At 38.1% G+C, this 26,260-nt stretch overlaps 1 protein-coding gene across 16 annotated transcripts in view; it reads left to right on the top strand.

Moving 5' to 3' along the window:
* ptprt (protein tyrosine phosphatase receptor type T) overlaps nt 1-26,260 on the top strand; it is a 250,044-nt gene that overhangs the window by 18,254 nt on the left and 205,530 nt on the right. The gene's annotated exons all lie outside the window — the stretch shown is intronic.

Below are 26,260 nucleotides of genomic sequence, written 5' to 3' on the forward strand. Positions count from 1 at the left end.
CTTAAACAACCTGCTTATAAAATGCAGTTGTTTATTAATCAAGTACTGGACGTATGTTATTTGTTTGATTCACTTTTAAGAGTCAGCTCATAAAAGCCATTTATTTTGTGTTGAACTTGATCATATACATTTTTGATTCACTTAAAATATTTGGTTCATAAACCTGCTTTGTTCATAAATCGGACGACATCGGTTGCGCTGTATGTTTTAATTAATAAGAGTTTGTGTGAGAAGACTGTCTTTTTATCTTGTTTTTATATTTTGACTTTGTAGATTGTAGAGGCAAATTTGAAAAGTGACGTAGGATAGCAATGCCCCGGCATTGTAGTGGTGAGTTTTGCGCAAGTTTTTCATATAGAACAGCAGCTTGGCTTCTCTGCTGATATTTATTGTTGAGTTGAATATTATATAAACTTTTAATAAAACCTATATTGTATGCTCCTCATCGCTGCTCATAAATGACAGTGTGACATTATAAAAGTCTGTTGTCCTTGTATGTGTGCTTGATCCCTCACTGTTTTCATTAATGCAATTGTAACATTGTATCAAGGACACTATTTCTGCAGACTGTGTGTGTGTGTGTGTGTGTGTGTGTGTGTGTGTGTGTGTGTGTGTGTGTGTGTGTGTGTGAACGTCCTCTCTTTATGAGCGGAGTCAGTATCGTAGCCTCAGAGGTTTATTATTAGTTCTGTGTTTGATGTGTCAGCTGTACATTGCAATATTGTTGGATGACTGTCATAAAGCCATAACCCATTATATTTAATATATCTTTATTCGCTCTTGGTGGTGAATGCTGTGACGGTCTGTCATAAAGTACAGAGAGAGAGAGTTAGCCAAGAAATGAGATCTCTTCGATATCTCAATTGTTTCTCCAAGACAGCAATGAGATTAGGTGAATGGGGAATTTTTTGGCAGTTTTCTGCTTGTTTATTTTAATGTCTACTATAGCACCCCTTGTGGCAACGTTGAGAAAACAATGCATACTTGTATTGCGTTATGTTGTAATATTGGAATGCAGTAATGCACAAACAGTTTTTTTGGACCGAAAATGAAGTTAAAGCCTCAATTTTACTATGCAGCACTTTTTCCTAAGGATTACTGGGCAAACATTGCATCACGTAATTAATATTCATGAGTCAATCTGTTAAATTCTATTTGTGTCCCTCCACTTTTCTTCATCCCTGATCACAGACTTTTTTCATTTGGTGGAAAGGATGTATTAATGTGCAATGAAACACAAACCCTCATATAAACTCCCGCTCTCACCCTCTTTGTTGTGTAAAAGTTACATAAAAAATGTCACCTGTTAAGCTTTAAAAGTTAAAGCTTCATGCAAATTATATGCTAATGCCGCTCTCCCACTTACCCCACGCCAGTGTGTAATTGGTCCACGGCAGACACTATGTAAATATTTTCTTTTATTTTTGATGCGTGTCATAATGGCGGGGAGACTAATTGAGTTTACTCAAAGTGTCGCCTGGTTTCAGCCTCAGTCTGTCAACAGTGCACAGGGAGTGTGACAAGGGAAAGTGGATCTCGTACACTAATGACATGTTGCACGCCAGCGAGTCACGCATTCGCATGGCGCCAATCTAACAGCTAAAAACCACGACCCAAGCACTCTAGGCTGCATTTACGCTTACAGGGCTTATTGTCTGTATGCATATTGAAGGATGGGGATTCAGTATATTTGAAACCACAGCCATAAAATTGAAAAAGAGAATTTGTTCTGGCCTGAACCATAACAAATAAGGCAGTAAACTAATTTTTTTTTTGCAAATGTATTGCTTTTTTATATTTGTAAATGAAAATGATAGTTAAAATAATATTTTTTTTATATCAAGTAAAAATGTAATAAAAGTAAATGTAATAAAAATAAAAATAACACTAGGTGTTTCTGATGCAAAAAACTGGAACAAATACATACATATTGTGAATGCAATGAATGTTATGAATGCATATCTTTTATAATATATAATACAAATATGTTATGAAAACATATTTTTTTACGGTTTGTGTGCACATCAGTATAACAGACTCTCGCGTGTTTACTGTATGACTCCAGTACGTCACCACAATCGTCTTTACCTTGATTACAATCCGCAGCCATCAAAACTTAACTAGCGAGATGCTGGTTTGCTTTATCCAACTGAGAAACAAAGTTTGGGTATCATCTGGCCATTCAACGGTGGGATGTTTTGACATTCCGTTTAGTCTGTACGATACGTAAGGGCTCAAAAACAACCACAGCATATGACAGAGCTTGTGTTTTAAATCGAAACACTCGATGGAATAGATAATTCACTGAAAATGCAACTTGAGTCACTCTGCTATATCTTTGATGTGATCAGCCTGGTTTTTGGACTGATTGTTTGAATGAATACACTTACTGGATCATTGGACTGAAAAATTTCCTGGAGTTCAGTGGCTTAAAATGATCTGATCACAAACAGAGAAGCGAAATCGGGTTAAAGCAGGGTTCACCAATCGCTGTCCTGCAGAGTTTAGCTCCAACCAGCTCCAACACACCTGTTTGAAAGTGTCTAGTATGCCTAGTGAGACCTTGATTAGCTGGTTCAGGTGTGTTTAATTAAACTCTGCAGGACAGCGGCCCTCCAGGAACGAGATTGGTGAACCCTGGGTTAAAGGGTTAGAATAGAAATGTCCTCCCCCCCCCCCAAGGTTACAGGTGATTGTGCCATTGTAGATGCTCAGTGTGATAAACTCCCGACTCCTAAGATCATTTAACTGTGACGTAGGGTTAGGTTTAGTGATTTCACATGCTTCAGTAATTTATTTGCGTTCATTTATTTGAACGCGTTAAGGATTTTGAATGAAAATACAGTACGTGAAATTTTTAGGTTGACTTTCTGAACAGCCAGTGTTGTGAATGTAGGACAGGACTACCTGTTTGCTGAACACTGGCAGCTGGTGAATGTTTGGGAAGTCTGTTTTGAAGTCTGTTTAGTAGTGGAGCAGACATGGCATGCTTCAGCTTTGACGAAAGTTGTTTATGATGAAAGTTCTGTTTGTAACCGCATGTGTTCTTTCTAGCATTAGTTGAAATGCAGTTGACCAGTGAGATTAGGCAACAGCCGCATGGTGCGAAACGCATGCCGGCACACGCTCTCATGCCCAGAGACTTCAGAGGACCACAGGGGGAGATCTTCATTTGTATGTGCAGCACTTGATTAGTCTTGCCTGTCAGGCTAATGATAGATCAGGGCAAATGTGCCCGCTACTCAGCTCCTAATGGAACGCTACCATTCCCCCCGCTGGCCCTGGAAGCATTTTACTCGATCAACCCTGGCCCCTGGAGTGTGAAAACACACAAACACAAGCCGCACACACACGCTGACACTGATCATAACCTACACAGCTCGGCCTGGCACCCCATGACCTCCGTTATGCTCTGAAAAACACACACAACCTTCGTTCTGCCTCAGCGGTCCTGCCGTTGCCCCGTTTGCCACAGGGTACCGATGCTCTTGATGCCAGCTGACGAACCACAGAAGAGCAGGCTGCTGTAGAAGTAGATCACCTGCTTTTTGTTTTTCTGCTTTATTTTTTTATTTCACTGCTCATGTGTTTTCAAGGACGTTGATGTGAGTGTGTGTGTGGAGTTGCGATGAATACTCTAGACACTTGACCCTACGGCTGTTTGTCTCGAACCTGCACTGCGTGTGGAACCGGTGCTGCTGTTCTGCTTATGCAAAGGTCAGTGTGTCCTTTGTATGTATGTATGTAATTTGTGCACTTTTATGGTCTTTGCTAAGGTGTGCATTAGTATTATGAGGACTGTTACTATTGCTCACCGAACACAACTTTATAATTTATTTATTAAAAATGATTAGCAAATGTGACCTGTTGATTTTTTGTTTATAGCTCTGGGGATAATACGATTTTTTTTTAATGATACTAACAGGATCAGTAACAGTAAAGACTTTTACATCCTGGAAAACATGTATCATGGTTTCCACAAACATATTAGCAGGACAAATATTTAAAACAACAGTGAGAACTTAGCATTAAATCAGCATATTAGAATGATTTCTGAAGGATCATGTGACACTGAAGACTGGAGTAATGATGCTGAAAATTCAGCTTTGCATCACAGGAATAAATTACATTTAAAATATATTAAAATAAAAAGTTATTTTGAGTAATCATATTTCACAATATTACTGTTTTTACTGTTTTTTTGGTCAAATAAATGAATCCTTGGTGAGCATAAGGGAAATCTTACCAATCTCAAACTTTTGAATGGTAGTGTATGTCTACTGTACTGTATATACTGTATATTTTTCAATTGACAAACATATTTTTATATAATATATGATTAGGGGATAGAAAAACATTATCTCAGTATAAAATAATATTCCTCAATAGAAAATCCCTACCGTAACAGAAAAACAAACGTGTTTGTGTATGTTTGTGTGTGTGTGACCTACAGTGATGAGAAGTTCAGGTAATACTGATGATATCAAGTCAGGAAGCAGTGCTGAGAAGAGCTTAATTGCTTCTTGAATATCAGCAGAAAGTGTGTATGTGTGCATTGGTGTGTGTGTGTGTGTTCAAATTATCTGGTGTAAAAGTCACAAGCACTAGTTTCTCCACTCAGTAATGAGTAACACCACAGGAGGAGCTCTTGCAAAGCCCGCTGACATCCACACACACACACACACACACACACACACACACACACACACACACACACACACACACACACACACACACACACACACACTGTAATATGCAGAGATGTGACTGGTGGCAGAGTGCAGTTGAGGGAACGACCATTTGCATTCTCAACCTATTTGTTCTCATTAAGTCTCTCTCGTTTGGTCGGATTTGTCTCTGTGGGCCCCTCAGCTGCAAATAACACGTAAGGCTGCACCCTCGGCCCATCACGGTGAGACCACGGGCACTTTAATTAATAAATAAATTAATAATGCTTACTTAATGGTAGGATGCCCAACAGGCTGTGAAAGATGAACAAAGGCCAGTGACAAATGACATTTCCTTTCATCCAGGGGTCCCTGTGCTAGTGTTACCTGCATTATGAATATTTTTTCTCCTGGTTTTTATGCAGTCTGACCGGTTCTGAATATTTAATACAACAATCTAGTTGAGCAAAGGATGGCTATGATTACAGGACAGTTATTTCTCTTTGAAATGCCGAAATGCTTTGAAACACCCGCACGGATGCAGACACACGCATATGTGACTTCCAGATGGGCTTTTCGTGTTATTTATTCAAATGTTTCTGTATTTTCCCTGATGAAAAGACCAGCATATTCTATCCATCCATCCATCCATCCATCCATCCATCCATCCATCCATCCATCCATCCATCCATCCATCCATCCATCCATCCATCCATCCATCCATCCATCCATCCATCCATCCATCCATCCATCCATCCATCCATCCATCCATCCATCTATCTATCTATCTATCTATCTATCTATCTATCTATCTATCTATCTATCTATCTATCATTTGTTCCGTCTCTCCATCGTTCATATGTTTGTCGTCTCTCTATTGTTCATATCATTTGTTCCGTCTCTCTATATCGTTCGTTCCGCCTCTCTATCGTTCGGTCTATCATTCGTTCCTTCTCTCTTTCGTTTGGTCTATCGTTCGTTCCGTCTCTCTATCGTTCGGTCTATCGTTCATTTCGTCTATCGTTCGTTCCATCTATCTCTCGTTCATTCTATTTTTCTGTCTATCTATCGTTCTGTCTATAGTTCTATAATTGGAACTCATGGTAGGCCTGTATATGCACCTCATTTGCATATCCCATCATGTTCCACTATCCCCAATTATAAAAGGAAACTCCTCAATCCTCTGCATTGGTTATCTGTAAATGCCTTTGCTGAAATATGTTTTAACCGTGACTAAGCCGCCCTGCATTACATTATAAAATCGCAAACAGGAAATGGCTCTCTTTCGCCCTCCATCTTTGACTTCATGATAGTAATGTTTGAGTCTATCCTTTCCTCTACCAATTCACCCTTAACCTCTCTCTTATCGCAGGCAGTCCAATAGGAGTCCACGAAACTATGAAATTATTCTCTGACCGCTCACCATCACCCTTCCCAGCACTCTTTCTTTCACTTTCTACATTTTATCCTGCGTTTTCTCTCAGGGCAGTCAGATCACTTTTTTAATATTCTATTCCTCTCGCTGTATATGGTTATACTATTTGAGCTAATTGCCTCATAGCTCAGCTGCAAAAAGGCCTCCAGTGTCGATTGTTAGCTTTATCACGCAGAGAAAAGGCTAGGATATATTAGCATTTAAATTAGCTGGAGACGAATGCTAATAGAGAGGAGTGACACTGGCGGTCAAAGAAGATACAATCTGTAGAACACTTTAAAGAAGTGGTGTCCTACCTTTCAAAGGCGGTCACTGGTTTGGGATATTTTCATCAGCCTTTTATTCACATTTTCTCTGAGAATTAGCATGCTAATTGTTAATATGTTGATGTTAATGGAGCTAGATTATTATTATTGTTAATTGACTAAATTCCATTGCTGTTTAATTGCAAAATTAGTGCATGTAGCTGTTGTTTTGCTGCCTTTTAGGAACATTATTGAATGTTTAGTACTTGTGTAAAATTGGACTGCTCAGGTTATTCTACCATATTAAGTGAGATTCCAAATTTGTATTCATTTTTATAACTAATTGAGTTTTAATCTTTGTTAATTTGAGTGTATAGACCCTTTTACAGTTGGTAAACATGGTGACGTATTTGTGTGGGCGGGGCTTAGCTGGAGGCAGAAAGAACCCTCTGGCCGCTTCACTAACGCTAGTTTGCAAGTTTTGTTAGCTGGTTTTTTTAACAATGACTGGAGAAAATCCGATTTTGTCTTAATGTGCGAGGTCACTCACTGTCCAGGACCGCGATTGTTATTTGCAAAAGTTAATTTTAACGGACGGAACCAGATGACCGTACACGCTCAGTCAATGGACGATCTGACAGGATTAACATTAACGCTACCTCCGGTTGAGTGGCCTGACTTCTACACCTACCCGATAGAGAAACCGAGGGTAAAGAGAAACTGAGGGCATATATTTAGATGCCTATAACTATGTGCTGAATGGTCATGTAAAGATTTGTGTGTATGATCCGCAGTTCTGCCTAACCAGTGCCAAGAAGAGTGACACTACGGTGCAATTTTAATGATATGAATATTTTCTAGAAATAAAAAATCCAGATACAGCATACTCATTTTTCATCGATTCTTGTACCCAACAACACAACAAGATGACATTTAATAATAAAAATAATAATTTAAGCTCCTTATTATGTAGCCGAATCTGTGCTGGTTTGTATTGGCCGCCTCCAGTTTTCCGTTTGTTTTGCCTCCAGCTAGCGCCGTGACGTAACTGTGACGTCCGCGCAAAAGGGGTCTATATATTGACAGTGTGTCTGTGTGTGTGTTTATTGATTGTTAATTTATAATGTTTATATAGTTGGTTTTTTATTTATACTAATGTATTTATTTATTTAATTTATTGTGGAAATTATTTTAAATATATGTATATACTGTATGTATATGTGTGTGTATATATATATATATATATATATTATATATATATATATATATATATATATATATATATATATATATATATTATTTATTAGTTTTACATACACAAGTACTCAAATGAATGAATGTACATTTGTGATAAACTATTTCTTTAAATATTTTTTCTATTTCTTTGTAAGTGTGCAGAAAGCGGTCTGTGCACCGTATGGACCCTAAAAACAGCCATGTAAGCTGTAATGAACATGGACACACACACACATTTTGTCACACGCACACACACATATTTTTAGGCCATTATGGTCCATATGGTGCAACGCAGCTGGTTCAAGCGTGTATGGGTGTGTAGTAGTGCAAGGTAAACTCTCCTCTCTCAGGGTGAAAATTGCTGTCTTTGTCCTTGTGGGTAAAAGCTCTCTGCGAACCTCCTCATTTATTACCTGCTCACAGGTGCAAATGGAGCAAATCGTTGCCGTCCATCAGACAGTGGGAAGCATTGGAGTGTCCTGCTGCGTTACTGGCCGTTCTTTACCCACAAACACATGCTCAGTGTAGGGGAAAGATTTGTAATAAAATCTCTTGAATGTTAATGTGTAGGTCTAATACTGGAGAAGGTAATGGCTGTAAAAAACAGCTGAATTCAGGAGGACGAGGCCTTGCGCTCGCCCCTACAGAACACACTGCTTAATGAGCCATCTCTGCTCCGATCAACATACACACACAGGCATAAACACACTCCGCTATCACTGTAGACAAGGTTTGGGAGAGCACAGCAGCTCAAATGAACCCAGAAATTAAACGTGTGACCTTGAATATACAATTTGTTTGGTGTTTAAAAGCTTCCTCTTTGAGATTGGCAAGGGAATAAGGTCTCCTGGTCTCTCGCTAGCAGGGACCAGTAAAGACCTCGGCTATGATCCTTTGTTTGTGTTTCTATTTTCAGGAATGTCATGTACTCATGCAGAGGAATTCAATATGGAATACTGAATCTATTTGTTTTTGCAACTTTCACATAATGTCAAACATAAACTTATTTCACCAATACGCTTTCTTCAGTTCATCCATTCATCCAGGCTTTCTTCCTATCTGTCTGTCTAGCCATCCATCAGTCTATCCATCTTTCTGTCTGTCTGTAGTGTCTATCCATCCATCCATCATCATCCTTTCTTCCCTCATCTGTCTATCCATCCATTCGTCCATCCGTTTTCCTTCCCCATCCATCCATCCATGCATCCATCCTTTCTTCCCTCATCTGTCTATCCATCCATCCATCCATCCATCCATCCATCCATCCATCCATCTATCCTCCCATCCGTTTTCCTTCCCCATCCATCCATCCATCCATCCATCCATCCATCCATCCATCCATCCATCCATCCATCCATCCATCCATCCATCCATCCATCCATCCATCCATCCATCCTCTTTCTTTTCCCATCCATCCGTCCAGCCATCCTGTTTGTCTTCCCCATTTGTCCATCCATCCATCTTTTTCCTTCCCCCATCCATCCATTTTCTTTTCCTCATACTTCTATCCATCCATCCATCCATCCATCCATCCATCCATCCATCCATCCATCCATCCATCCATCCATCCATCCATCCATCCATCCATTTCCTTTTCTCATCCTTCTATCCATCCATCTGTTTTCCTTCCTTGCGCCCTTGCATCATCCTTGTCTTTCTTTCTTTTTAATGTTATTTTATAAGACTCTGATGATTAACTGTTTCAGTCTGTTTTTTCCAAGTCATCATTCAGATGGCTTCTTTTCTGCCACGACTATGAATGGTGCTGAATACTGAGCAAGTGTTTTTCAAATCAAAAAAAGCTTTATTTCTGTGTATTTGCAGTCAAATAAAAGACGCAGTTGGATGCCTGTTTAACTGATCGTACAAATTGACTTTGATCTCAGGGTAGTAAAGCCCATTATTTGCATGAAGGACACACAAACATCACAGTACTAATATCATTTCTTTTCACAAATGTGTGTGTAATTCTTCTTTATACAGCTCTTTTCTTTTTGTTGTCTTGTGGCTGTTTTGAACAGATTGAACGACATTGTTGAAATGTGTACATCTTCACTGCATTCAGTAATATTTGCTGATGTGAAGGATGGATGCTTGGTAGTTTAAAAGTATGAATTATAAAACATGAAACTGCAAGAGACAGAAAGAGACTTATTTCTTGGGGCATTAGAGGTATCATAGGTGCTTTCTGTCAAACACATATGTTTGTGCAGGTCTGACTGGCTTGACCATAGTTGCTCCATATCTCTTTCCAAGAGGTGTTGTTTTGTGTAGGGAACGTTCAGATTGAGCGTTTATGTGTGTGTGTGTGTGTGTGTGTGTGTGTGTTTATGTGAGTCTCTCTGTCAATGTTGGACCCTAAAACTGCTGACAGCTCTTTGAGGTCACAAGAGCCACTGAAATGAACAGAACCGAACCACTTACACAGACTTGTATTCTTCATCAGTCAATCTTTCAGCTCTATAGACCAGAGAAAGGAAGCAGGTAGAAAGAGAGAGAGAAAAAAACATTTATTGTTTTTTTTTAGAAACCTTTGAACAAATCTTGTATGCTCAGAATGAAGCTTCACCATTTGTGCTTGAGGCATAAATGATACCTTAAATCATGTGGCTTGTTGAGAGGGATGTGCTGTTATTTTTCTAAACAATCTACTACCTTTGCCTGATGATAAAATGGGCAAAATTATACTTGCATCGAAGGAGAGAAGTGTTACTTGAGCAGCAAATCAGTACATTAAAATGATTTATTAGAAGGATCATGTGACACTGAAGACTGGATTCAGCTTTGCATCAGAGGAATAAATTACATTCTAAAATAAATTAAAGTAGATTTATTTTTTTAATTGTAATTGTAACAATATTGCTGTTTTTTTTTTCTGACCGAACACAAACTTTTGAATGGTGGTGCATTTGGTGAACTAAACCAAACTGCTAAAAAAATTAAAAATCTAGTTTTAAAATTCTCTGTTATTTTAATTAAGATCCATTTTGTGTGGCTGCCTGCGAGGAAGATGAGTTATAATACATCCTTGCATATTAGAGAAAATGTCCTTTAGATTGCGTTGATCTTAGGATAACAGTGCTGGGCATTTATGAGTTATTTCTCTCTCTTTTATAGCTGTAAGGAGTCAGGAAGGAGAACTTTTTGAATGGTAGACTCTGAAAGTGTCTCTCGTAACTCCGGTGAATTTTAAGATGGAGCCATTCATCATTCTTGTCATTTTTGTCTCGAACATCTGTGTCTTTTGGGCCAGTGTACTTTTCTTTTTTTTTGCCTTTGACGGGCTCACAGAACCTCATTTTATTCCCACTGCGGTTCTTTATGCAGTCCATCTGTTGGTTTTTATATAGTTTCCTTATAGTCCTGCTTTAAGTGTAAAGCAAATAAAATGGTATCTCTCACTAAATGTCTGAATGTACCATAATTGTGCTGTGATCCTGATATGTGGAAATTCAATGCTTGGCCACTCCAGAGAAAGGCATTATGGGTGATTTAGTTTCGGTTTAGCCTGCCTTGCTGAGATATGTTACCCAAACGACTGTGGATGTCTGAGGTGCTCTTCAGATATAGGATCTGACAGGGAAATATCTGTCCCATTTAAAGGTTGGCTTGTTGTGCAGTAAACTGTATGGCTGGGATATCTGAAGATGTAGCTGAACACACAACCTTCGACAGGCCTCCTCAGCATCCCTCGCTTGAGTAAACCACTAGTTGATTGGAAAATTGCAGCGTTCAATGTTATGAAATGGCAAGATTTTTACAAATCACACACTCACACCTCTCTGGTTCGTTCTTCAATTAATCACAGTGCCTTTAGATTAGTGGTAGCAATAGGTCAAATTTGTTAATGTTTGTACATACAAATAAAATAAAATAGCTTTATACAGTTGGAAGTGTCTGGATTCTAGATGAACGTGTTGGCTGTACTGAAGGCCTAAAGGAGTGTCTGGATCCTCTTTGCACATTTATAGAAGTTGGAGGATGTCGGACAGTTTTCCATCTATCTCTCCCCTTCCCCAATCATTGAGTATGTGGTGACTGATGAGGCCTTTGGAGACTTGTGTTGTGTGTGTATGTACTAGCAGTTCTGTTTCACCCCATACAAGTGTTTTTGTCATTATCACCATATGAAGAGTTCAGATGCAAAAGTGCCATCTGAACATTTTTTCTAGAATGGTCATTTTTATCAAGCTTGTATATTTAAGTTCAGTAATTTCACTTAAATGGCAATGAAAATTGCCTATTAATTGTCATTTAAGTGAAAATCCTGAACCTAAATATACAAGCTTGATAAAAATGACCATTCTAGAAGAAATTTTCAGATGGCACTTAGAGGCATCTGAACTCTTCATATAGAGATCAAGGTTTTGTAAGCATGTTTGTGTGTGTGCACTTATCTACTCAGAGTATGTCTGAATGTGTTCCTAAGTGGGCATTTTACTTGAAGGAAGTACTAATCACATGATGACGAGTTGCTTAACAGGGGTACATATCTAAACTGCTAATTAATATGGTGTCTAATTGCTGTGTAATGAATTGCTTGTTAGGCAACGAGTTGCAAGTGCTCCTGTAGTACGGCAAGGTCACTTACGACTAAAGGCAAACATGGAGGATTGCGTATAGTCTTGAAACGATTCAAATGAACTGCTAGTGTTAGTATGCACTTCATATTCAGTGCAGCTCATGGGCTGATGCCATTCAAATCGACATGTACACTTGTGACCTCAATTAAGTTTTTGTTTGCAGGCAATAATGCTTAGCATGGATCAGCAGTGTGTGTGTGTGTGTGTGCATGCATGTGTCATACCTGTCCAAACTTATAAACCCTCTGCTAGGTGTTTATAGGAAGCCCGCAGCCCATAGCAATGCCTCAATGCACCTTCACTCTCTCAGAGCGAGACATGACCTCTTTTATGCTCTGCGCTGGGCAGGATGACCCCAGGTGTGTGTGGATTTGTTCATGTGCACATGACACACTCCCCCCACAGCCAAACTACTGGCTTCCTCTGTCTGTCAGTGTGACCGTCTGAGCAGTATGTCTTCTTCTTTTTGCTTTGTTTTGTCTGTCCATTTTCTATTTTAACTTTAAAATCTTGATAGTGTTCCAAACAATGAGTGTAATTCATCAGTAGCATCAGCCCTTAGCCAGCTAGAATCCATCCTGCAACGATTCCGCTAAAGTGAAGCGCTAATAAAGCGGAGTCATTTCCACAGAGATCAGCGGGACTGGTTCTGGATCAGTGTTCCTCGTTTGGCTGAGATCATGAATCTGTGGGTTGGAGAAATCTGCTGTCTGAACAGGTGCTCTGTGTGGTGAGGAAGGTAGGAGAGCTGAAAACAGTGAATAGAAAGAGTACTGAGTGCATACTTTTGCATTTGGATGGCTAAGCTTCTTTAGACTTGTTTTTTTGGGGGGGTGTTTTCAGCCTTTTTTCTCACATTTTATGATTGATGCTTGCCAAGGCTTTTTTAATACGAAAAATACAGTAAAAATAAAGTTTATTGTGAATACAGTAATATTGTGAAAAATTATTACAATTTCAAATAAGTGTTCTATATTGATATATTTTAAAATATGATTTATTCCTGTGATCAAAGCTGAATTTTCAGCATCATTACTCCAGTCTTCTGTGTCACATGATCCTTCAGAAATCATTCTAATATGCTGATTTGCTGCTTAAGAACATAACTTATTATTATTATCAGTGTTGAAAACTGTGACCAGCCCCCCAGATTCTTTTCAGATTCATATCCAACAAACTTAATTGAAAGTAATATCCCAGTGAGTTAATTCACTGAAGGATTTGTCAGACTGATTCAGATTCATAACTGCTGGGTTTTTGAAAGTAAATTATAAAAGTCATTTGTTGTGATTCAGATGACAGATTTTGCTGGATGTTTGTTGTGTACAGTCTGTGAGGACAACTCAAAAGTTTTCTTGACATTATTTTGCGGTACACAGTTTTTTTTTTTTTATCTCATAACATTCATTTTTGGCAATTTTTTCCACTTTGGAGTCTTTGGAAAATAAATGTAAATTTAATGTTATCTATTGTATACAATTTTGAACATCTTTAATTATCAAAGTTGGCATCAATGGTTCCATGAAGACACTTTAACATCCATAGAACCTTTCAACTGCACAAAAGGTTCTTTATAGTGGAAAAAGGTTCTTTAGATTAGTAAAATGTTCTTCGCACTATGAATTATTTTTTTAAGAACTGTTCTTTGGGGAACCTTAAATGGCTCTTTAATGTCATCACTCGAAAACCCCTTTTAAAAACTTTAACTCTGTGTGTTTGTTTATCTTTGCAAATTCCGATGATGCTTTCAGCTACCAATAAAAGTGTACTATTCTTAGCTCTGTTTAGCATATTTTTCCATATCTAAATCCATTCCGCAGAATTCCACAGTTTCCCCCACAATCAGCACTGAAAATGTAGAAAATGTGTGACAGATTCCGGGCAGACCTAAAGTTGTGCTGACAGTGATAGTACTGTTTACCTAACCGTGTGTGTGTGTGTGTGTTTGGGTGTGCGCGTGTGAGTTTAAATTGGCCAAGTAATAAAATGTCATATCAGCAGAGCTTGGCTAAACGGCAAGAAATCAGAACGTCTGCTAAATATTCATGACAGGTTACAGGAGCGTGAAGCCATGTGTGTGTGCGTTTTCTGGTCCCTGCGCAGAATCTGCCATCACATGCCACCAATCCAGATGATAATGAACCGTTTGCATGCGCGCTTCATTCTGAAGGTCACACGCCCACACAGGACCTGACAGTAAATGAAGGACAGGTGAAGAGTCTATCAATCTAGTTAACATATACATGACTTTGACAGCAACCCAGTCCATTTACAATATCCAGTGGCAGATTATTCCAGAGAATGACATTCAAAATGTGTGTTTGTGTCTCCGTGTGTGTGTGTGTATGTGTAAGGGGCAGTGGATTACTGTAAGATTAGATGCTTTGCTTGACTGGGAATCCTCCCATAATATATAATAATTACATGGATCATTGCTTTCCCACCTCAGAGAGAAAGAGAGAGATAGAGAGAGAGGGCCAAATGAATTCAATTTCATCTGAGCTCCTCCATGCTGATGAGGAGAACGGTCTTATGCATTACTGCTCTCGTTTCACTAATCACTCCATCCAGCACTTCTCTATCATCCGACTGTCCTCTTTCTCCTGTCCTTCGCTCACCCATATGTTTTATGCCTCCACTTTGTACTTAGCTTACTGAAACTTTGCTTCATACAGATCTTTCTGAAGCTTTCCTTTCGGTTTGACTGACTTTTCTTTATGCCTTAAAGGGACAGATCTTCTAAATACAAAGTACTGTCATGAAACTCTTGATGGCGCAGGTCCTTAATTCAACCTGCTTGCAATCACATCATTCTCTATAGGGCACAGCTGATTGGTTCCTGCTGTATCAGTAGCCAATGAGCTCGCTGCTCAACCTTCAAATACTTGGTTAGCATTTACCTTAGCATTGCAATGCACTTTCAGAAACCCTCCACCTTCCCCAGCTTCACCTGCATAGATCTGCTGAAGCTAATACATATACATGTTATTGTATAGCAGCAGCATGTCTTAAGGCCCGGGTATATTTAATTTTCCGCATTCAGGCGCGTCTCCCGTGCAGTCGTGTCGGCACAGCTTTCAAAGTATACTCAACCGCGGATGAGCGCGGATGGCCAAGTTCGACTCATGCGCAGTACAATTGTTGTGACTCTTACAGATGCACATTAAAGAATTTTTTGGGGCTTTTTTTATATTATTTTATACACATTAACGTTAAAAAGTTTGAGGTGAGGTTTATGAATAAAATATTCAGAAAGGATGCATTCAACACAGTAAGCACATTTATAATGTTACAAAATATTTATATTTCAAATAAATGCTGTTCTTTTGAACTTTCTATTCATCAAATAATCCCGAAACAAATTTGTCAGTTTCCACAAAAATATTAGGCAGCACGACTGTTTTTAACATTGATAATAATCAGAAATGTTTCTTGAGCAGCAAATCAGCATATTAGAATGATTTCTGAAGGATCATGTGACACTGAAGACTGGAGAAATGATGCTGAACATTCAGCTTTGCATCACAGGAATAATAGATTTATAGAAAACAGTTATTTTAAGTTGTAATAATATTTCACAACATTACTGTTTTTCCTATATTTCCTATAAATTCAGCCTGGGTGAGCAGAACTCTTCTTTGAAAAACATGCGTTGTCCTAAAACTCTGTGAAATTTTGCATTCCACAGTAGAAAAACAGAAATAATACAGGTATTAAGCAACACAAATATTCATAAATTAATCCACCCTGTTTCTTAGATCAGTTCTTAAATCCTTTAATTCATTTCTGTGTCTTTTCCTGCCTTTCTCTCCTCACTGCAGGACGGCACGACTCCCTCTACAGGCAGTGATAAGGGTGAAAGGAGGGAAATGAGAGAGGAGGGAGTTAGAGGAGAGAGAGGGGCTAAGACAGGAAGAGAAGGGGGTTAGTGGGCATCCCTGCGGAGCGCACGAAGCAATAGATGGACCTGTAATGAGCACCTGAGAGAGAGGGATGGAAAGAGTTAGAGAAAGACAAAAAGAGTGGGAGTTAAGCTTAAAAATATTGCAATCCTCAAGCAAGGATCAGCTCAGAAATGTGGCGGTGTTTCTCCTGCACCCGCACAAAAACACACTGACGTGACGTTAACTCTTTCTCATTGTTATTGTTATTGTGTGGTGTTCGTACAGTACTGTTAATGTAGAGGTTTAATTATTGCTTTAACATCTGCATAAAAGCTGTTGTGTACACACACCAGCGCATAGTTACACAATTTAATCACAGTGCCGGGGACCTGATGCAGCTGATAATTCAGCAAGTGGCGCTGGACTAGAATACTGACAATCACAGCCTAAGAACGGTAAACACACACACACACACGTGCGCGCGCACACACAAATAGCCTTGTAGAATACTAATACACACACCACTCCCACCAGAGGCCACTGGGTGCTAAATTAGATTGGCAATTGAAATATGTTTTTCTATGCTAATTTACTGCCTCTGTTTCTCTCTGACAGAGTTTCATTAGCCACTCTCACTAACACCTCACTTGAGGCTGAACGACAACTTTAAAAGAAGTAAATGAGAATACGTTTCCATTTTACTTGCATATTTGCATAAATAAGTGCCAAATTGACAATCACACATGCACACGCACAAATGTTTTATTCAGTTTTTTAATGTAAAATGAAACTAAGCAGAAATTAGCAAGCAGCTAGCTACACAATATGACTTCCAGATCCCCCCCCCCCCCTGATAATTAAAGGAATAGTTCATCCATAAATGAAAATGTTATTGTATTGTTTATTGCTTTGTTACTTTTTTATTAATATTAATAACAAAAGTGTTAACGTCTGTCTTCTCTAAAAGTAGTCAGTGGATAGCTCTGTGTGAGGAACAGACCAAAATTCAGGTTATTTACTAAAGATCTTGCTCTTGCAATTCTCCTTTGTTTGCATTGCATTTGGTCACGACATATTCAAGAACCAATGGCATGATGTTGAGGTGCCATTTTGTACCTCAATGTGAAGAAGAGGGGAAGTTTTCCATGAATAATGGCTTCAATTTCATTAACACAAAGTTGTATACCTTCAGAACATTTGGAATATACTTATGGTGCTTTTATGAAGTTTCTATGGAAACTGTTTTATTTTGTGCGGTGCACAAATATATTTTTTTGGGTGAACTTTAATCTTTGCACCTCGGCATGAAAGAGCAGTTCAATTATTGCACTATAAACTGCAACATTACACCTATTAATGTGAAACTTCATGCAAATTGCACAGTTAAGCACATCACTGTGAGCTTTCCTCGAGAACAGTCATGCAGGTGAAGATCTCTGACACTCATTTCTCACTCAGCACTTGAACTTTAGTTTTTTTTTCCTCTCTGGTATTTCACACGCTCAGGTTTTTGACAGCCTGGGTGCCGGGAGTATTTCAAATGAGCATGTTCAGTTCAAACCCTGTGCAGAAGGGCACTTTGAAGTGCACTTTGACAATGCTTTTAGTGTTCCTCCTAAAACGCTCTCAATATTTTTATATTGAGAGCTTCGCTCTGCCACTTCAGTCATTTTTCTTTCTTTTTTTTTTTGGGGCTGATAGGTTTTGTCGAACAGGTAACACGTAACAAGCATCTCCCCAGGTGAAAATTTCCCAAGAGGCATGCATGACCCTGAAGCTTCAGCGTGACATTAAATCTAACAAAGCGCATTGCTGAAAACACTCACTATACGTTTGCAGTTTTCAGACACAGAGATCCATTATGGCTTGTACAGAGTGCATGGGGTTTCAGAGCAGTGTTGCATTGGCGCAGGGAGTGCTCTGCGGTCGGGATGTTCATAGAGAGCCGCTACTGTATTAATGGTCAAGGGTTGGTATAAATGGGCTGACAACACATATGCATGGTATTGGAGACCATATTAGTATCAGCTAGTGTTTGCGGTTAATTATATGCATTGGTCTGTTTATTAGAATTATGATGCCTGCTTTTTACATGCAATTCTATGGCATGTTTGTTCACCTGTTTTATGGTCTCCATACCAAGATGCGTAATTTGAGGTATTATTCATGTTCATAGCACAAGCGGTGTGGGGTGAGTTAAACTCCAAATTCTTTGGGTTAGGTCCTTGTATATAGATCCTAGAGAACCTTTGCCTCCTGGGCTGAAATCCCTTAAATGGGAAGTTTAACAGCTCTTTGAAGCGTGTATTCCTCTGGCATGTTTGTGTTTGTGTGTGTGTGTGTGCATATGAGCCAGTGATAGCAGTTGAGCTGATTGGAACAGACAGAGATGGATGGCAATGTACAGACATATAAAAGCTGCTGTGTGCATGAGGGTGTGTGTTTGTGAGTGGCTCAGTAATAAAAATCTTCAGCTGTCTGAAAAGTGCGCTGCTAACCTTATGAAACCTGTCAGGAACATTTCTGTCAAAAATAAAATTAAAATAAAAGAAATGAATAAATAAAATATTTATATATTAAATATTATTTATTTTATTTGTTGTTATAGAACTATTAAGATTTCTTTGTGACATGTTTACATGTGTCTCATTCTCTGTACTGTAATGCAAAATGTGTAGCGATATATTATTGAAGTATTTACAAGTATTTATTTGTTTTATGCTTTAATTAATGCTGATTAAAAATCACTGTAGTCAGTTTTACTGTAAATAAAGTTGACAAAGAAATTTAAATAAAAAAAGTGTATAAACGTATTGACAATCTACTACAAGAATCATTGAGAATTATGGAATTTACAAAAAATAAATAAAAAATGCATTACAGTAAGCGAAATTTGCTTATTTGTGATTAAATGAATGTCTCATAGCAAACACTCTTCATAGTCTTTACGGAGATACTAAAATTTGACACTTTTTGAGACCCCATAACTTTTACAAAAACATCAATTGTAAATTAGTCATTTGTAGAAGATGCTGAATATATAGTATGATCATAAAAATATGTGAGAATTGGTATGTAATGTTTGAAGTTTGTGTGGACATTTGCTGTCTGTGTATGTATGTCCTCTCATTGCCGACCACGGGACGAACAAGAGAGCGGTAGGACGTTTTTATTTATGACCAGTCCAAAGCGGCAGAAACAGTTGTTTAGAGTTGCACACGCAGACGTGTTTTACTGCCCGAATGAGCTTTCATTTCTCTAGTAATCATTTTTTAAGGGAAGAAAAACTGCAGGACATGCAGTTTGTGGCAGCTAATAATTTTTATTGGCAAATTTTTAAGACCTGAAGTGCAGCACTGGAACATTTGTCATTTTTAATCAGAGAGAGAGTCTCCTGAGGTGTGTTCTGTGTTACCTGAGGCGGCTCTACCTTCCCCGAATGTGAATTCTGCTGTTTCGGCTGCCAACCTCCACTTGGCCTCTGTGGAGGGGGAAAAATAATAATTAACTTCCAAGGACATACCGTATTGAGACTATGAGTCTGTCTGTCTGCAGGGGGAAACTCCATAAAATGAGGTAGAAAAGTGAGCTGTAAAGTCTTAAACGGACAAATACACAGCACTAGGAAAAAGTAACAGGTATTTATGCAGCAACAAACCATTTGTGCTTCAAACATGGTTGGTACCTCAAATTGCATGTACTATTACTCTTCTAACCAACTTTCAACTTGGACCAGGAAGAAACCACCCAGAACACTTTAGTAACATTGAAAATCTAAGCAACTGCCTAAAGGTGCGGGCAAAAAAAGTGTATGAAGCACTGCTCACACGGAAATCACTTTCAAGACAAGCAGCTTTCTGTTGGTCAATGCGGAGAATTTGCATGACTGATGCAAAATCTTTGAAATCTTTGCTTGAATAAATCTTTCGCTGAAATTCCTGAATGCATGGATTGCCATTGAAGTCTTATTTCGCCTGCAAAAAACTGCCGAACAATGGTAAAAAGTGGTCACTTTTAAAAATGCATCTTAGCAATGTCCTGGCAAACAGCTTAGCATCATGGTGGCAAGTTTTGCATGAGCAATCCTTGTTCACATTTTTAATATATAGTAAGATATACTATTTGCTATATTGGCATATGTATATTAAAGCCAAAATTATATTTAGCGTCCCATTCATTGACAACCATATACACATTCACAGCACTATCTAGATAATAAGCTGGCAGACAATTATTTTCGCTATATATAAAACATACAATATGCTTCAAATGATTATTCATATTTGTAAATATGCACTACTTTAATGATAAGACAAGGTGATGTAGCTGTTGTGGAAAAAACTAATAAACAATACCAGTCACAGCAGCAATCGTTCTTCCCTCTGCAATGTTTAAAGTTCATGGCCCGCCCAACATGGGAACTAAGTAAATGAGAGGGTGAGAGGGTGTTCATGTCCAATTTTTAACTAGGAAACTTGTATTTATGATAATTCCGATAGCATGCGAAAGCAGCATAATAGCTGATGTCCGTAGGAAGTTTCATTCCAGCTGGAGTCAGTGTGTGAGAACAAGCCAGGTCAAGAGAAGACTTCTCAAGTTCAGTTGAGTCACCTTTTAGCACTAATCAAATTCCCAGAGTTTTTGGTAACTGGTTAATTACCAATTATTCAACAAAAAAGCTCTGTATAGGAATAAACACACCATTTGTCAGCAGAATGTGGCAGGGTATTGTAAAAGGTGAGAATTGAGTATTTGGCAAAGGCATGTTGCATTTTCACTTGGTCTGTGGGGGAAAGTGCTTTGGCACAGAATGTCCAGTCAAAACTGCTTTTCTAATGCTGATATTTAACTCCAGAGTGTTGCAGCCGAAGGTGTAAAATGTGATTTTTAGTCACACAACGTGTGGATCCATGGGAGTGGTGCGGGGTACAGAACCCCGTAATCCTTGTAGCGTTTTAAAGGTGCGAAAACCTACTCGAGCAACACAACACTTCCCACTCTCGCTGGAGAAAGTGTGAATGTCTGTTGGGCGCCTGTTCTTGGAGGACCCGAGTCCTGCTGTCTTTGTGTGGGTGTAATGTGTACTAAATGAAGGAATCACTGAGGTGTGTACAGCTAATACATGGGGACGTATGAATGAGTTTGAACAATTAGGAAGTTGGCGTTGAGTAGGGTGGTAAATATCCGCTCGGGCGTGGGTGGACTGGCACCTCTTTGTCCTTCTGTTGTAAGTGAAACTAGGAAATCAGCGTCTGTCCGGCAGGCACGGCTGCACCTGTAGCACAGATGATGGATGGGAGAGATTTGCGGCGCACAATGGATTCTGTGGCCCGAGCGGACAAGGTTAAAGGCGGCAGGTGAGGTGGAAAAAGTGGCATTAGCTTAGGTTGACGGAGTTGCTACATTGAATGAGTGACAAGCTCGCTAGAGAGCCGCTGCACGTGTTTGTGTGCTAAAAGGTGTTGGGAGACGGGAAACAAGTGAGTATGTGATGTGGAGTTTCCTTTCTCGTTGTATGCTCGTGTCAGGCCTATCTCTTGCTTAATTCAGAGCGACAAGCCATGCGAGGTTGCCTTCAAAAAGTGTGTGTGTATGTGTGTACGTGTTTCACGGATTAAATTGGCCGACTTACTCCTGGTTCATGCAGCATATAGAGCTAAACATAGAGGGTTTTTATAGTTTATATATCTAAACAGTAAAAAACCTAGCTCTTTTGTATTATGTTTTATAATGTATACATACATTTATTTATAATGTATACATACATATATGTATATATATATATATATATATATATATATATATATATATATATATATATATATACACACACACACACAGTTAGAGTGAGACAAACCAACTAATGCCTAAAACACAATGATGATGATGTCACTTTCTGGAGGTGATTAGAAACTGTTTTTTTGTGTGTAAAAGGATTTTTACAATAGACTAACAAGATGGAAAATGATGTAAAAATATGTAAATCAATAACCAACTTAAGAATTCATTAAAAATGCATAAATTGTTTGTTTTTTTGTGTGTGTGTGCAAAATTTGGATTAGATAAAGGACAAATGAATGACGATTTCCATCTTTTATCATTGTGAGTTCATAATGTTGTCTTATATATTCTCTAGGATGGAGAAAAGAACATGTTCTTTGGTAGAAATGACCCCCATTCATTTTGGCTTGGATTTTCATTTCTTCCATGTGATAGATTTGAATGTGGCTTGAAACTGAAAATAAACTATACAGATGATGAGATTTTAAACATCACTTTGATCGCTGCATTAACAGCAGATATCTGAGCTATTATCTGTGTTTAGTGGGGTGGACATAATCACTTTAGTTTCAAACCGACTATTTGTCTGCTCGACTGGAAATGCCGCTGGTGAGGGCCAAGAAAGACACAGCATATGCTCATGACTAATGCAGTTAAACTCTCAAACATGAACATAACTTCAATATCTATTAACTAAGATCTTAAATAAAGTAAGAAAACATTCAGTTAGTTTATTATATTTTGAAAGCAAATTAGTGGCGTTATAGACATGTACTCGCGTCGAAGCTTTAACTCTTTCCCTGCCAATGACAGAATTTTCCGTCATTTATGAGACAACGCTTCCCCGCCATTGACGACTTGCCTGGCTTTCCATGTTTTCACTGTTAAATGGTAGGGCTATTATGCATCTTCTGAGAGCATTGAATATCCTGATCAAAACGCAGGCGAATAAGAAGTAGAAACTGTGCAAGCATTAGGGGAGTTGATGGACTCGATCTACTCCATCTATGTTTTGATCATCGTTTTGAATCTGATCCAGGCGTAGTCTTTGACAAAAACACAATTTTCTCAGCTTTTTGTTCAAAATGTAGCTTTTTATTAAACTTACCCACATTCAAATGTTGATAAAAAAGAATGCCTGAAGCTATAATAAAACAGTTTTTTTTTTTTTGTTCTTTTTATGTATTTATTGCATGTTCAGATATTCATACAAACAAATATTCTGGGGGCCATGAAACTTTTATGAAAATGATCAAAAATGCTGGAGCTGGCTGGCAACTTTTTTTCAAAAACACTGACAGGGAAAGAGTTAAATTAAACAAGACACATCATATTGTTTTCTGTTTTGTTTTGTTTTGTTTTTACAGAAACAGGCCCAACTTATTAAGATAACTGTAAGACCCTTCCACCACTGTTTCTGTACATGCCAGTTATTTTTCAGAGCGTAAACAAATCCTTCTGTTAATCTAGCAGATGTTACCCACCCACCTCTTCCACATCTGCCCCAAATCTCACTTCTTCATTTCCTGAGCTGTGAAATCATCTCGAAGTTCATCAAGAGCTCCTGATAGGGCAGCACGAGCGCTCTGTTCGATAAACATGGTATTGACAGCGTGCCAGCGGTAGGGCATATGCCAGCGAGCTGTGAGAGGTGTGGAGCAATGAGCAGCAGATGTGAGGGGCGAGTCCAGCTCGTACCGATGCCATGTCTGCCACTGATGAGTTTGGAAACTCTTGCTTGTCTGCTGTGGGGCAACTTATCAATAATGGATCAAATTGGTAGGCAACATTAATTAGAGGAGAGATACATTTGTGCGAGTGTGTGTGTGCAATGTGATTTCATTAGCATATCGGTACTAGCTTATTTTAGTACATTTCTATACATTTTGATAGACAGTGAGTACATTTACATGCATGTTCTTAAACCGATTATGCTTAAGCGACGGCGTAAGATCATAAATGGCTTAAGAATAAACCGATTTAAAGAGCTAGATTTTTTTTGCCCATTACCCTGATTTTGGGAGTTACCCTGATGTTAACACCTTAACCTGCGTTCTGTCATCTTATTGAAGTGCGCTGTGTGACAAGAAACTAAGCGTATGTATTTGGCAGATTTGAGCGCATCCAGCCACAGTGAATGATTCGCAGAAATATCGCAAACTCTGACTTTTTCATGACCCAAGAAATATAAAAAATGTGTTCTCATCTTGTGCAGCCAAAGGAAAAATGGTACAGCTGAACAAACTTCAAAAATGAGAGGAGAATGAGTCTGTGCAAGTTTCCCGCTGACATTTTGAAATACTCTGGGTATATTTAACATCACAACTCACATGATAAATAGAGTGAAATACATGGATGCCTACGCTTTGACGTCACCATCGGGGAATAACCAGTGTTTTTATACGGTCTTGTAAACGTGGTTTACTTGCATTGCCAGGTTATTGATTTGCATGTAAACCGATAAATTGGTTTATTTCAATAAAAACACTTTTTGTTAGTTAACAACATATTGGTTTGCATGTAAACATGCTCACTTTTGACAGCATATACTATACAAACAAGCCTTTTTACATTTGTTTGACTTTAGAGACTTAAAATGTTTATGAATCCTTAGAGGTTCACAGTTCATGGAATTTACAGGTTGATTTTACTGTATTTTTAATTCAGTTTTTTTTTTTTTTTTCTTTATGTATTACTTTTAATCACTTTTTTTTTTAAACTTGACATTAGTTTCACTACACTGTTTCTGTACAGAACCTAACAGGATTTTGTTCATATATACCTTTTAGGGGTTTCCATCATGGGATCATTTTATGGATTTAGTTTTAATTAACTAATTTTCTTTAATTTTTAATTTTAATTAAATTTGATGAATTAAGCGGTTCGTAAACCTAATTTATCGCTAGGAAAATGTGAAATAACCGTTTAAACATTATGCAGTCATTTAAGGCATTTCTCCTTAATAAAGTGTTCTTTAAAATAGAGTCAAGAACCTAAGGGTTCTATATAGAACCCCATTGAACCTTTTGTCTAAAACTGTATGTTCTGTGTGATTTATACAGAATGAATGACTGAAATATGTTTGTTTTACCATAATATTGTTTCACTTACATTTCATAGTGATTGAGCTTTCTTGAGCCGTACATAGAATGCAAATTACTTAACTTTTATTAGTCTCAATTGAATTGAATTTATAAACAAAATAGTCATTTATAAAGGTCTTTACTGTGAAAGTTTCTCTGTTATTTATTGATAAATTCTAAGTCCTGCAATGGGTTTGAGTTTTTAACACAGTCACCTGTGGGAGTAAACTCAGAGTAAACAATCAAAGATTTAAAAAGTCTTTGTACTAAAGTTGTACAAATGTAAAAGGGATGTTTTTTTTTTTTACTTTAGATATTATAAATGATACAGTGTTATTGAATGTATACTAATGTGTACAAATACCTAAACATCCCTCTACAAACCCAAAATTCAGTACAAAAACATGCACTGTTATGCTATGCTAATTGTTTGACACTTTTTTTTTTATTGAGTATGAAAACGTCGTCTTTCCCCAGCGTAGGCTGAGGACAAGCAGGGTGGCAGTGTGAATGTGTGCACACTTCAAAGTCAATTAGGAACTGAGAGTTACATAAACTAAATGAGACCTTATTTCTTCTTCTGCTGCTGTCTGAACTGAACCCCAGTGGGCAGAAGTGTTCCACAAAATCACGTCTTTGACTGGTTAATTCTTTCCTACTAGGCCCTCCGATCGCTCCCCCTGGAAAATTCTGAATATTTTACAATTGTTGTTTTTACGGTTGTGCGATTTCTTTGAGATTACCTTTGATGTGGTTTGCGAATCTTGCTAGTATTGTAGGATTCATCGCCTTTCGGCGCTCGTGGCAAATTAATTATTTTTGTAGCATTTTAATCCTCTTGTGTAGCTTAATACGCAGGGGCAAATTAAGACGGCAGTGAATATTTGGTCCTTGAAATATGCAGAAATGTAAATGTAAGTATCCTGCAGGCAGAAGTTTCATCATGTTGAATCTGAGCACTTAACGTGCGCACAAGCTAAAGAGATTTCCGCGTTGTGTCGTACAGAAACAACGTCCATTCAAATAAGTCTGGATGACACGTTCAGTCCACCCTACAAAGATTCAGGAAATAAAATAGTCTGAAGGGAAATAAGAAGTATAAAAAGTTGTATTTATAAAAAGGATAGTTCCCGCCCTAGATGCTGATTGGTCAATACAGTATTCCAGTCAGAGTAATATTATGTGAAAACCTGTTTATTAACTCACAAAAGTCTGTACGTCTGACACAAAAAAAATACAATGAGTTCTTTTTGGATAAAGAAAATATTTAAATTTAATTTATTTATTTTTTAATAGATTTTTTTTAATGACAGTTTCACATTTTGTCCCAAATTATCATTATCATA

Source organism: Squalius cephalus, assembly GCF_949319135.1.
Source record: "Squalius cephalus genome assembly, chromosome: 10".
NCBI classification, from domain to species: Eukaryota; Metazoa; Chordata; class Actinopteri; order Cypriniformes; family Leuciscidae; genus Squalius; species Squalius cephalus.